Below are 15,034 nucleotides of genomic sequence, written 5' to 3' on the forward strand. Positions count from 1 at the left end.
ATTATATATTTTATTCAACATACATTTGCATTTATATTTTGTATAACTAATATTTATTGATTTATTAGTTATATTCAAACCTCAATATATGTCCTATACAATAATGACATATAACAACCATGTCAATTACGTTTTTATTTCATTATTGCTTAGTGATTTCATTTATACAATTAAATAATAGTAATGATGAGTTCAAATTTTAAAATTGGATTCCATCCAAAATTAATTGTATATCAATTGTATATAACTGTCATACTATTCACTTTATGCTATTAAATTTTATGTTACTAGCTATATGATTAGTGCAAAAAGTTAAGCAAAAAATAATTACAAATATGCAAATTTATTATTTTTGCACAAAAAATATACCTCATAACTAAACAAAATTTATTATATCATTAAATGACTAATTATTTTATTTTTTTATTATCAAATTAAAGCATGTCCTACAAAACAAAATTCAGATATTTACATTTGGCATGTATGACATTCATATATGTCGTCTTCTTCTCTACAATTTCAACTTCAAGGTATATTTTTTTTACTTTGAACTATTTTACTTTTACAATATATGTTGCGACTTTATACCTATTCATTTTCTCAATTTATCTTATTCATGTTACATCTTCATTGTAAATTGTAAATATTCAATAACTAATTGCTTTGAGAGAGAAATTTATCAATAAGTTGTTGTGGGTCGAAAAAATTTCCAAGACAATTAACCATTATTATATCCTCGGATCATACAATCGATTCCGTCAATGGATATCTATTTTTGAACTTTTCAGTTCACATACAATCAAATGCTAAAATTGTTCTTAAGCGGAAAAGTATCCCCCACACAACTATCTTGATTGAATGACTCTTATCATTCAATTATTTTTTGAATAAGCGCCGACATAATAACCCGACTAAGCTTGGGGGCTCACCATATCATTATTCACTTATCTTTTAACCGAGTTATAAATCATTTTATTTTCTAAGTTTAGCCGGATCATATGATCGGCAGACAAAGCTTGGGGGCTATGATCCGTCACCTTATAACTCGGTCTTTATTGTGCATTATGAGTTATAACTCGGTCTTTATTGTGCATTATGAGTTATAACTCGGCCTTAATTATCATTCATTCTGTAGCTAACACCTTCATTACCGACTTAATGACAATTATTCTGACTTAATGATCAATGGTTATACCATCAATTCTATTCATCAACTTTATGCCTATAAAAGGCACCAATCTCTATATACACTATACATTCTAGAGACATTCTAGATATATTCTATATTCATAGAATTATTACACACAACACATAATAACTTCTATTTCATGTCTTACATTCTATATTCATAGAATTATTCTTATACCTCTTAAACACTTACTGACTTGAGCGTCGGAGTGTCTTTTGCAGGTACCCACCCCCTTATTCTCTCATTGCCGACGTATACCTCATATTAACGGAGAGCTTACAAGTATTTACCGGCGGTCGAGTTATACACCGGCCAATCTCAGCAAGATCATAAACTATTAAATAAAAGTACAAAATAATTATTTTTTTTACAATATTTTTTAATTTGCGAATTCAAACACTAATTATATATTTAATATATATCTTTTTCTCTCACACAGTAATCTCTCTTAAACATAAAGCATAAATTACATTTACACATAGATCTAGTTGTCTTAAGCTAAAAATATATTTTTAAAACGGTTAACATAAAATTATGTATTTTAAAAATTTAAGTTGTTTATTAGATAAAAACACAACAATATATATAAATAGAGAATAATATTACACCAATATCTTAAAAACCGAAAAAACTTGCATGCATGCATATTCGTTTTTTACACTAATTTTATATAAATTGAAACTATTAATTTTAATTTAAAAATAAAAATTTCACTCGGTAATTTTTTATTTTATAATTTACTTTCATATTGTGATAATAACCACTCAGATAAAGACGTCTAAAATGTCTTTTTTAAAAGATATTTTTTAGTAATAAAAATTTAACTCATATAATTAATTAAATTATGTTATTTTTGTCAAAATTATGCCAGATAAATTAATTTGACTAAGAAAATAATGAATCAAATCTTGAACTGATCTAAATTAATATTATTTTTATAAAAAATGACCACAATATCTCTATTATAGAAAATAATTAAAATACTCCTATTATATATATTAATTTTGAACATCCTAAATTATATCCATTTACTTCTCTGCCGCCATAAGGTTAGGATTTAGAGTTTTCAAAATTAATATATATATGAGTATTTTAGTCATTTTCTATAATAAAAGTATTATAGTTATTTTTTATAAAAATAATATTAGTCTAGACCGGTTCAAGATTTGATTTATTATTTTTTTGATTAAATTAATTTGTCTGGTTTAATTTAGACAAAAATAATACAATTTAATCGATTATATATGTTAAATTTTAATTAAAAAAGATATCTAAACAACACTCTGCTAGGGTTTCTACTCAGAAAGACGATCTAGTACAGAGAAGTACTAAGAAAGTCAAAACACGAGGAGAGGTGAATCTTAATCACCCTCCTGATTGCATGGAAGTTATACCAATGGAGGAGAGGAGCACACCAATCCAAAAATGTTCTTATAAGGATTCTCTTCTGACCGGCCCTGGTTTAGGGAATGATCATGAACCCGAATCCCTTATGGAGGACGATGAACCCAACCCGGAGGACAAGTGGTACAAAGATGACGAAGACGGGGTAAATGGTGAAACACCTTTCAATCCATGTCCTGAGATTCCAGTGTCAAAAGAAGAATTTGAGGAGTGGTGCAAACCATGGAAGAATGCTCTTATGGTCAAAGTATTGGGGAAGCGTGTGACTTTCGCCTTTATGGAGCAACGCCTACGGAGAGACTGGGAAGGTAAAGGTAAGATTCATGTCATTGATATGAATCGTGACTATTTTTTGGTTCACTTTTCAGATGAGGAGGACTACACTCATGCACTTATGGAAGGGCCTTGGATGGTGGCTGGGCATTATCTGATTGTTCAGAGATGGAGACCGTTCTTTTTATCAGGACATACAGAAGCTAGGAAAATCGCTGCCTAGATTCGTATCCCGAATCTCCCTATCGAACTCTACAACCACCGGTTCCTTTGGAGGGTAGGCTCGGCCATTGGGCATATGCTCAAAATCGATCGAACCACGTCTATCCACTCGAGGGGAAAATTTGCCCGTATCTGTGTGGAGATCGACTTGGCAAAACAACTTGTCCCACGTATCTCGGTGCTTGGATGTGAATTACATCTGGAATATGAAGGTCTATATCAAATTTGTTTCTCATGTGGCAGGTATGGGCATAGATCAGAGCAGTGCTCGGAGAACCTCTCAACCAATGGAAATCCTATGGATGGCGCCGTCGCCGGAAGCAATCCACCGGTGGATAGTACGGTTGAGCATGGTGATGACCAAAATAGAAAGTTTGCGGCTCCACAGAATCAGCACATTAATGTTCCCCATGGCAACGGCCAAAATATCCCTGACTTTGAGCCTTGGATGATGGTGAAAAGATACTCTAATAAAAAGAGAAATCAAATAGGAACGAAAGAATCTCAAGGTAATCAAAGGCAGATTACCAAAAATAATGAGGAGAGAGACAAGTCTCCAAGAAGGAAAGATCCTGATGGATCTCGCTTCATGGTATTGCATGAGAAAACTTCGGAGGAAGCCCAGAGAAGCGTAGATCATGGCGAAAATGGACTAAAGGAATTAGAAGTTGATGGGCTGCAACACTCCCAAGCCCAAACTGATGTGGCCAAAACACCGGTCCAAAAAAGAGTGCTGAGAAATGGGGCTGGGAAAAACCCACAAAGCCACAAGAAAGCCACACCCCTCTCCAAAGGTCTATCCGATTCGGGTGGAAAATTGAACCACGCAAGGAAAAAGGAAAGTAACCCGGTAACTGACTCTCCCGACCCTAAAGGGCTGGAACCACAACCAAAAGCTACCAAAGGGAAAGAATCTGACCCTGACCTCGAAAGCATGGAGCTGGTGGTTAGAGATTATATGAAGAAGATGGAGCAAGAGAAATGGGAAGCCTTCAATTTCTCAAAGAGTGCCTGTATGAGTCTGGACCATCACGTCGTCCGAGAAAATGTGCTGTACAACTCTGAGACTAACCACTACTTAGCCGGTGATCGCTCTGAGAGTGGTGAGCCCAGAAGGAATCATGTGAAGCAACCAGATGTGTTGATGATAGAAGCGGGTAGCAGAGCAAGTAAGGAGGAATCGTCCTCCAAGGGCCGTAGTGGTCCGGAACCAAGGGCGTCTGCCCGTAAGTAAGTCTGGGTTTGATGGCCCCTTCCCCTTTACATCTCTGATTATGAATATCATCAGCTGAAATTGTAGGGGTGCTGGTAGTAAAGCCTTCCCGTCAATCATTCGGGACCTGCGGCAGGAATATGATGCAAATTTCTTCATTTTGTTGGAAACACATGTTAGTGGACCACGAGGTAAACAAATTCGAGATAAGATGGGGTTTGACAAATCCTTTGTTGTGGATGCTATGGGTCACTCTGGAGGTATATGGTGTCTTTGGGATTCTGCTGTTTGGAACGTTGATGTGGTGGATCAGGACAGGCAATACATCCACCTTAAAGTCTCTGGTAAGAACTCAAACCCCTGGCTCCTCACTGCTGTTTATGGTAGCCCCCAAAGGGTGACCAGAAAAGCCCTGTGGAATTCTATTGAAACATATGCCAGGAATGTGAATCTACCTTGGTGCCTATTGGGGGATTTTAATGCTATGTTACATAACTATGAAAAACGTGGTGGGGCGACCAACAATAATCAAAGTGCTTGTAGGGAGTTTCAAGAATGTGTTTCAAATTGTGGCCTAGTCGATTTGGGCTACTCAGGTTGGCCTTTCACTTGGAAGAGAGGTAACCTTGCGGAGAGATTGGACAGGGGGTTGAGTAACCTGGAGTGGCAACTTGCCTTCCCTGAGGCGTATGTTAAACACCTTCCTATGCTCAAATCAGATCATTCACCTATTTGTTTACAACTTTCCAATGCTGCTACACAGAATAAAGGGAGAAGGCCTTTTCGATTTCTTGCTGCCTGGATTACTCATCCAGACTTTGGAAACTTTGTTGAAGCCAATTGGAATGTCAAGAATTCTTGGGGCCAGGGAATCGCTGAGTTCAAGAACCAAATCAAGGAGTGGAATAGCTCAGTCTTTGGTGATATCTTCAAACGGAAAAACAGAATCCTCCGCAGGCTCCAAGGTATTGCCAATAGGTTAGGATATTCTCAAAACTACTACTTAGAGAAACTGCAAAAAGAGTTGTGGTTGGAATACGAAAACATTCTCATCCAGGAGGAAATCTTATGGTTCCAAAAAGCTAGAACCAAATGGATCGAGTTTGGGGATCGGAATACCAAATTCTTCCATGGCTCCACAATGATTAGAAGACGAAAAAACAAGATTACCTCATTGCAAAATAACAACGGGGACTGGATAACAGATAGGACTGCTCTGGAGGATATGGCAACCACCTTCTTCTGCAATCTTTACTCCGACGATTCTACCTACACTCCTTTCATCCTGAAGAATAACTTTCCTGCTCTAAATCGCTCTGACTATAACCTTCTGGCCCAAAATGTGACCAACGAGGAAGTAAGATATGCTGTTTTTGGTATGGGAAGTTGGAAGGCTCCTGGCAGAGACGGGCTTCAAGCTATCTTTTATCAAAGTCAGTGGAACAAAGTCGGCAATGATGTGTGTGATTTGACCAAGAGCTTTTTCGAAGACCCGAGTAAGATCAAAGAGATAAATGAGACTTTAATCACTCTGATCCCGAAAGTGGAACCTGTATCAAATTTAAAACAACTGAGGCCCATAAGCCTCTGCAATGTTTCCTACAAGGTGATTACTAAAATTCTCGCAAACAGATTAAGGAAAGTGATGGACAAGTTAGTGATGCCTAACCAGTGCAGCTTTGTCCCCGGTAGACAAAGCTCTGACAACATCATCATTACCCAAGAGGTCATCCATTCTATGAGGCAAAAGAAGGGGAAAAAAGGATGGATGGCTATCAAGATTGACTTGGAGAAGGTGTATGACAGACTAAAGTGGTGCTTTGTTGAGGAGACCCTGGCAGATATTGGGCTTCCCCAGAATCTTGTGAACCTTATTCTCTCCTGTATCTCAACTCCCAAGATGAGGGTCCTGTGGAATGGGGAAGAATTGGAAGAATTCACACCTTCCAGAGGTATTAGACAGGGGAACCCCATCTCCCCTTACATTTTTGTGTTGTGCATTGAGAGGCTATCCCAACTCATTAGCGCTGCAGTGGATCATGATTTTTGAAAACCAATTCGACTCAAGAAGAACGGTCCCCCAATTTCACACCTATGCTTTGCAGACGATATTATTCTGTTTGCAGAAGCTAATATTGATCAAGCAAATGTCATCAATAAGTGTCTTAAGGCTTTCTGTGGTAGCTCGGGTCAAAGCATTAGTAGAGAGAGAACTAGGGTCTTCTTCTCCAAAAATGTGGGACATACAGTGCGAGCAGAACTGAGTAATGTTTTGCAATTTGCCAGAACGGATGACTTGGGCAAATACCTAGGCGTTCCTATCCTGCATTCAAAAGTCTCCAAACACACCTTTGAAGGCATCATCAACAAGCTTCAAGCAAGGCTCAATGCTTGGAAAGCTTCCTCCCTCTCCCTTGCGGGAAGAGTAACCCTGGTGAAATCTGTCCTCTCCTCTATGCCTTTATATAATATGCAATCTGCTGTTTTACCTTCCTCTACTTGTAATATGATTGACCGTATTTGCAGAAACTTCCTCTGGGGGAATACAGAGCAAACAAAGAAAATCCATCTCATTAGTTGGAAGAATGTTTGTGAACCAAAAAGTGGTGGGGGACTGGGTATTAGACATGCAAGCCAAGTGAATCAAGCTTTCATGATGAAGGCCGGATGGGGTCTGATTGCACAAAAGGAGGCTCTTTGGGCTAGAGTTCTAAGATCAAAGTATGGAAGTGGTTCGGATATCATACCAAAAGTGGAAAGGAGGCGAAACAGTTCCAACCTTTGGAAGGGCATATGCTCCTCCTGGGAAAATGTTCAAGCAAATTGCATTTGGAGAGTGGGAGATGGTTCCCTTATTCGCTTCTGGGATCACTACTGGATCCCGGATGTAGGAAGCCTAAGTGCGACTATAAACCAGGTTAGTAACATTACTAACTCTTCCGATATGCTAACAGATTTCCTTGATGTTTCAGGGCAGTGGGATATCAGAAAGCTCCAAGAAGTTTTACCGGAGGACATTGTCAAAAGGATCGCAACCATCTCCCCACCATCCCCTTGGAAGGAAGCTTATCACATAGTGTGGGGGCTATCCTCAGATGGTCAATTCAGCATCAAAATAGCTTATCAGAATCTTAGGGACACTCAAGCTACTCCCAACAAGATATTTCGGTTAGTTTGGACGTGGAAGGGCCCTGAGCGTGTGAGAACTTTTCTCTGGCTTGTAATACACAATGCAATCCTCACCAATGTAGAAAGAAGCCGCAGGCATTTAACCATGGACAATGCTTGCCCCAGATGCAGACAGCATGAAGAATCAATTCTCCATCTCCTTAGGGACTGCTCCTATGCTAGAAGAGTGTGGCAACGACTTATACCGACGAATGGCATCAACTCCTTCTTCAACACCAGCCTCCATGATTGGCTTATTCTGAACCTGACTGCGAATAGCTATTGGTCTTGCCTCTTTGGAGTTGCAATCTCATCTTTATGGTTTTTCAGGAACAAACTAGTCTTCAATGGAGAGATTGTCGATGCTGCTAGTGGTAGCTACCAAATCCAAGCGCGAACCAAAGAATTCTTGAAGGTGGCGACTAGCAACCTGAAACCAAAAAATAATCAAGATACCAGCGGGAGTATTGTTAGATGGGTGAGACCGAATGGAGAGTATATCAAATTAAATGTGGACGGGTCCTGGTTTGCTCATAGAAGTAATGCTGCTTGTGGAGGAGTTTTCAGAGATTCTGCTGGAAGATTTCTAAAAGGCTTCGCAGGAAATCTAGGTAATTGCTCGATTATGCACGCGGAGCTATGGGCGATTGTTCATGGGCTGACCATTGCCATCACTCATGGATACCAAAACCTGATGGTTGAATCCGACTCAGTTGCTGCTATCAATTTCATCAAGAACGGAAGCTCCCCGGGCCACCATTGTGCTCCTCTGATCCAGGACGTCCGAGTTCTAACTGAACGCCTTAAAAAAGTCTCTTGGATACATGTCTTTCGTGAAGCAAACACGGTGGCTGATCAATTAGCTAAGAAGGGGCATGATCTCCCCCTTGGTCTGCACATCTTTGACAGCTCCCCTCCGGATATCAATTATGCTTTGCTATGCGACTGCATAGGAACCGTTAGGCTTAGGGGATCTTAAGTCCTTTCTTTTTGTTTCTGTTTGTTTTCTTTCCTTTGCTGGGGTTTAATCCCCCCATACCATCAAAAAAATATGTTAAATTTTAATTATTAAAAAATATTTAAAAAAAAAAACGTTTTGCATGTCTTTATCTGAGTGGTTCTCATTATGATAAAACTCTAAAAAGATCCAATACTTTTAATTTCACAAAAAAAAAAAAAAAACCCATATATAACAAATTAGAGAGCATATTAATTCTATTATGCTTTATCGGAATTTTTCAAAGCGACAATAAAAGGGAACAGAGAAGAGTATAATTGTATGTTGCATGTAAGCCTATAGTTAATTACAAGTGCTATGAATCAAATTAACTAGCAAGAATCAATGATAACATACAATATATATACAAAGAGAGTTTTACGTGTAAATATGATATGATACGAAGGTTCGGTTACCATAATTTATAGGGAGTGATTCAGATAAAGACACTAAAAACGCTTTTTTATAAAGATGTTTTTTAATAATTAAAATTTAACATATATAATTGATTAAATTGTGTTATTTTTGTTAAAATTAGACTAGATAAATTAATCTGACCAAAAAATAGTAAATTAAATCTTGAGCTGGTCTAAATTAATATTATTTTTTATAGAAAATGACTAAAATACTTCTATTATATATATTAATTTTGAGAATCCTAAATTTTAGTCATTTATTTTTCTATCGTAGAGTTAGAATTTAGAATTTTTAAAATTAATAATAATAATAATAATAATAATAATAATAATAATAATAAGAGTATTTTAATCATTTTCTATAATAAAGATATTGTACTTATTTTTTTTATAAAAAAATAATATTAATTTAGACCAGGCCAATTTAAAATTTGATTCACCATTTTTTTTATTAAATCAACTTGTCTAACCTAATTTTGACAAAAATAACATAATTCAATCAATTATATATGTTAAATTTTAATTACTGCAAAATATCTTTAAGAAAAGACATTTTAGGAGTCTGCGTCTAAGTGGCTCCCTAATTTATATTGTCTAATAATAATAACCAGCGTTCACTTTTTTCATTTGTTGCTTTTCCCTAACGTACCTTTTTATTTTTATTATCTGTCTTTTATTCTTTCTAAAAAATAAAAATCCAATTGAATGGGACATGAGTGTCTGCATGACTTTAGAGTAGTAGTGCTGTGTCTTGTATTCAGCATCAGAATCCTCAGCAAAATAACCATATATCTCATGAGAACTCACTATCATTCTCGCTTTATTTTTAAACCCTCAAGGGACATAAATGGAACTTTATTTTTTCAGACACCCATACCCACCAAGTATATGCTTAAATTTTACAACCAAAAGACCAAATAATTTTCCATCAGGGCGTGGTTTTTCTTTAGGGAGAATCTTTGCACGTTATTATAGCTTTTTTTAATACTTAAAAATATTTTTAACCAATTAATAATTTTATATTTAATTTGTATATTATTAGTATTATTATTACTATTATTATTATATAATTGAAATAGATGGTTATATCTTTTTTTCCGCTAAAAGACACATTAAATGAATTTTAAAAAAATGCAATAATCTCTTCCTCCTTTACACATGGCCACCAAAAGTTGGAATAAATTCCCTGACTATAAGAGAGGATAAAGAGCTATATATATATATATATATACCCAAAAGCCCTACCAATTTTTTGAGAGGAGAAAAGTATGGTTGGCTTTTTTGTTGTATACTTAGGATTCCTAAATATTCCCACTTTAAAGTTCATTTTGTTTACACAAAAAAAAAAAAAAAAAGGAGCTTCGTGGGGGAGGGTTATATTTTTCTTTAGTGCAAGATAAGGAAAGCAAATAAATGTAATGGATTACTATATACATTTAAGACAAAAATAAAGGAAACTTGGTAGTGCACAATTGGTCCCCAATGCCATGCTCTAATATACACAATGTTGATTATAGTATAACTACTTGTAGAGTTTTCAATAATAATTATTGACATGATTATTATATTCCTTATGTATGCCATAATAATAAGTAAATCATAAGCCACCCCATAACAAGCTAAGGTCTTCAATATTGATAATGAAGAAAGCCCAAACTCCCATGTGTACTAGCTAGCTAGTAGCTAGTATTTTAGGCTCATCATGAGAAAGCTAATGGCCTTAGAATCTATATGTTGTTATTATTATTATTATTATTATTATTATTATTTACCTTACTAGTCAATCAATAAAAACTTGTACTTGACATAAAAATAAGTAGCACAATGAAAAACTCAATTGCCCACCCCGATAAATTAAATCTTCTGTGAATTAGGTACATAAAATTTAAAAATAATAATGACTAATATAAGCATTTCCATCCAAGTCCTAATAATAAATCACCGGGTTTGGTAGCCTCGCACCATTCATATATAAAAAATATATATTATTCAAAAGGGTCCCTAGCTAAACCCATAAATCATATATACTTACGTCATCAAATCATCATGATAATAATAAACCCTTTACTTATCTAGCAATTAAGGGAAAAATAATAGTATATATAATATGTAAACATTTCATGAAACGAGCTATAAATCTCATCTGCTTACTTAGCTAGCTACCGTGTTCTAAGGTTTGTTTGCATCGCAAACATACAAATTTGTGTCACTTTTACAAATTGGTTAGGAACGGGTCATCGATTTTATTATGTTTGTTATATTAAATTTATGTATTAATTGGTAAACAGCAATGTTAGAGAGATAATATTAAAATATTTATAATTTTATACGTATGATATTTATAATTATATATTTATTATATTTAAAATTATATATTATTTTAATAATAATTAATTAATATTAAATAAAGTCACTTTAAATTATTTGAACTAATTTTTATTATTTTTTAAATATTATTGATTGACAAACAAAAAAATATTAGTCAAAATTTATCAAAGTTTATTATTTTTTATTTTATTTAATATATCTTATAATAAATAAGATAAATTTAAACTATTTGAATTGATTAACTTTTATCTCTCTAATTTGACTGATTAGCAAATTATTGGATTCTTTCCGCTCCCGTGTTTGTCTTAATATCCGTCCTATTAACCTTATAATTTAAAAGCAAGCTTTTATTTAATTAATTAATGTCTAAATTTTTTGTCGCACATGAACCGTGAGTAACAATTATGTTTCTTTATATGTATTGTGTATAAATATCAATGATCAATTAGATTTAATTAGCACTTGATTCAAATTTTTGGATCACGTCCCGTAGTGTCGGTCTAATGAGGGATATGCAATTAAATTGATTGATTGGAGATGCAGCTACCTTTAATTAATTGGCACGTCTCTGAAAAAATTGCCAAGTGTGGGAATAAGACATCTAATTTGGGTTAGAAAAAGTAACCCCATATGAAAAGAGATTATGACTCGGATGACTTAGATATTTTTATGGCACAGAAGAATTCTTGTGTATATCATAATTAAGAAGGATAAAAATATGTATAATAATTACCAATTTCCCAAAATTTAAATTAATTATTTTATTTTATTTTATTTTTATACACATACAGTTCATGCTAATATCCAATTAAAGCAATGGGAGAAATAAAGAGATACTGAGCTATAGGATTGTTGTCACAAATCTATTATAAGTTGCTATAATTTTCTTTACTCAATTAAAAAATTATTTAATACAGCTAGATCTAGTCTTTATTATAGACAGATTTTTGGTTATAAACAAAATTATTGACAGATTTTGTCTTTCTGTAAAAGTTTCGTTGAAAATTATTTACCGACGAATTTTTTTCCATCGGTAATTTACCGACAGATTTTTACTAGTTACCGACAGATTTTTTTTCGGTAAATTCTTCTCTCCATTTCTCTGAAACATCGAACTTTTCGATGGATTTTTCGTCGGTAATTAGAGACGGATTTTTCGACAAATTTTTCGTCTGTAATTGAAACCTTGGAAAACTATCTCTACCTCTGAATACAGACAGCAAATCCGTCTGTAAATCCGTCAGTAAGATAAAATAGAATTTTTTTTTAGATTTTTCCATTGCAAAATAAACCTGTTTTCATACAAAATAAATATAAATTTAATACAAATTTTTATCTAATTTGTATTCGAATATTTATAATATTTCAAAAAATAAACAAATTTATCGTATTATCAAACTAAAAGAAAAGTACTATAAACAAGCAAGTCAATATAATTCAAAACACAAAATCATGGGACGCACACGGTCACAAATTCATGGGACACACACAGTCACAAAATCACAAACACAAATCAAATAATCAAATAAGAGAAATGAAAATTCTGCTAATACTCCAAACGCAAAACTACCAAGAAGAAGCATTACCAGAGAAGAAGCCATTAACTGAATTAAATTTTTGTTCTAGACAACTATAGCATTCATCAAGCTCATATTAACAATGTTCAGCAATATTCAGCAATCCAAATTAACAATCTAAACATTTCTCAACTATTCATAATCAAAACCTAATCTAATCCTATTTTAACAACCTGAAAATCCACTAATCAGAAAACAAATCTAACTAAACTAATTACTAAAATCAAACTAACTAAACAAAATTAATTGAACTCAACAGAAATTAAAAGAATTTTAAAACCAAAACCTGAAAACAGAGACAATCAAAACATGACAGAGGAAAAGAAGGATGCCCAGGTCTCTACAGTTCGAACAGGGAAAAAGAGAGAGGTGAAACTGCAGCTGACGGTGGAACCAATTTTGGTCGTCACGGAGCTAAGGCTTGCACAAAGGTAACCGCGGCATTGACTGGAGGAGATGATGGCTGTAGCGCTGAGAAGATATGCGAGCCAGAATTGAGGGGGATAAAAGGAGAGAGAGAGAGGCGCGGCGGTGGTGGAGCTTGAACTTGCTTTGTTCTGCAAACGAGAAAGAACGAGAGAGACAGGGTCTGTGTTTTACTGGTTTAGTGTTTAAAAAAGAGGAGAAGAAGGAGAAGGTAGCTGCGGCGGTTAGGGTGGCCGGCGGTGGCATTGTGGGTGAGGAAAGAAGAAGAAGAAGCTCGTCGACGGAGAGGGGAATACTAGGTTTAGCTCGTTTGATTTGTGTGCTGTAAATGGAGCTCGGACAACCTTAGGTTTAGCTCAATATTTCCGATGGAATATTTTAAATTATAGATAGATTTTTTATCTGTAATAATTTAATAAAATGCAGCGTTTTTATTTATTTAATTACAGACAAATTTTCCATCAGTAACTACTTTTCACGAAAAAAAATTAATTTTTTCGATAGGATTGTCGATGAATTTTATTTTCTGTTTGTAATTTATGCTAATTTATTTTTTTTTTTAGTTTTTAACAAAAAAACTTCTCAAAAGTTCTATCTATATTTTTTGAAATAAAATTTGTCAAAAATATCCGTTTATAATAACTAATTTTCTAGTAGTGAGCATGTTCCCTCCTCTGGGAAGTGGAATATATATGGTTTGATGAACATAGATTAATTAGACTTTAGACACAAGCTTATGGGATGTGATGGAGAAAATGGAAATTTGTGCCAATAATATAAGCTGTCATGTGGTTGTCATGCAAACGTATAGAAGGATGATAAGATTTCATGACAAATGGTTAACACTTATTAACATGCATGTTTATTACTTTTTCTAAGAAAAATGAAAAAACAAAAAAGACATGGTGGTGGTATGTTAGTGCTACTGGATGCAAAAATAATATACCTTATGTCGGAGATAGGGGGCTAAATGACAACGTCTTATAGAGCTGGACATTTCACTATTTGAAGAGACTACATAGATATTATTATTAGAGAAAAAAAATTCTTGATTAAAGTATCTTTTCTGAGATCTGTATGCTTTTTCCAGCTTTTGCTCTTGTTTTTTTCTCTCTCTTTTTGAGCTTGGCACTTCTAGCTTTAATTTGTACTATTTGTTAGCATAATAATAATTATTGAAAATAATAGTTGCTTCTCAAAAGATAGAAGATATATATAGAGAGTAATTAAAAGACCGGGTTATATGTTCCTATATATTGGTTTCAAAGCCCCCTCTTTAGATGGCCATTGTTAATTGTTGCTACCCCATGCATGTTCCACTTCATTATGGATCATTTAATTGTCTAATGTGAAAAAGAAACATGGTAAATAATGATATCCACATGTTTGGATCCAGAAATATAATGGAAGAGATTGTTGGGGGGCTAATTCAAGATGGTTTGTATATATAGAATACCATAATAGCACAGCCTGGAGAGAAGGTCACGAGGCTCTTAAGATCAGAGGAGTCATAGTCACTGATTGGTAATCTTTTATGACTTGAGGGACCAAGCATTGCACCCCCTACTCTTCACTAGATTCCACACAGCACAATCTTACATGCAATTTTCTTTTCTTTTGTTTTCCCCATTCATTCATTTGAGTAATAAGAACAAAGGCAAAACTACAAAATGAATCACATGAGAGCTTTGAAAGGAACAACCAGATGAATATATACACAAATATACAATACATTTTTGAGTGGACTAATAAGGTCACAAGTCTAATAATTCAGGGTGTAAGTTAGGATTTGCATGGATATATATTACATTATGTTCAGTT

The 15,034-nt window shown here is 34.4% G+C and overlaps 1 pseudogene; it reads left to right on the forward strand.

Annotated features, from left to right (window-relative positions):
* The first annotated feature begins 479 nt into the window (after positions 1-479).
* On the forward strand, positions 480-4,322 carry LOC148572589 (uncharacterized; annotated as a pseudogene).
* The last annotated feature ends 10,712 nt before the right edge of the window (positions 4,323-15,034 follow it).

This window comes from Arachis ipaensis, chromosome B3 (assembly GCF_059453495.1).
Source record: "Arachis ipaensis isolate K30076 ecotype BB chromosome B3, ASM5945349v1, whole genome shotgun sequence".
Lineage (NCBI taxonomy): Eukaryota > Viridiplantae > Streptophyta > Magnoliopsida > Fabales > Fabaceae > Arachis > Arachis ipaensis.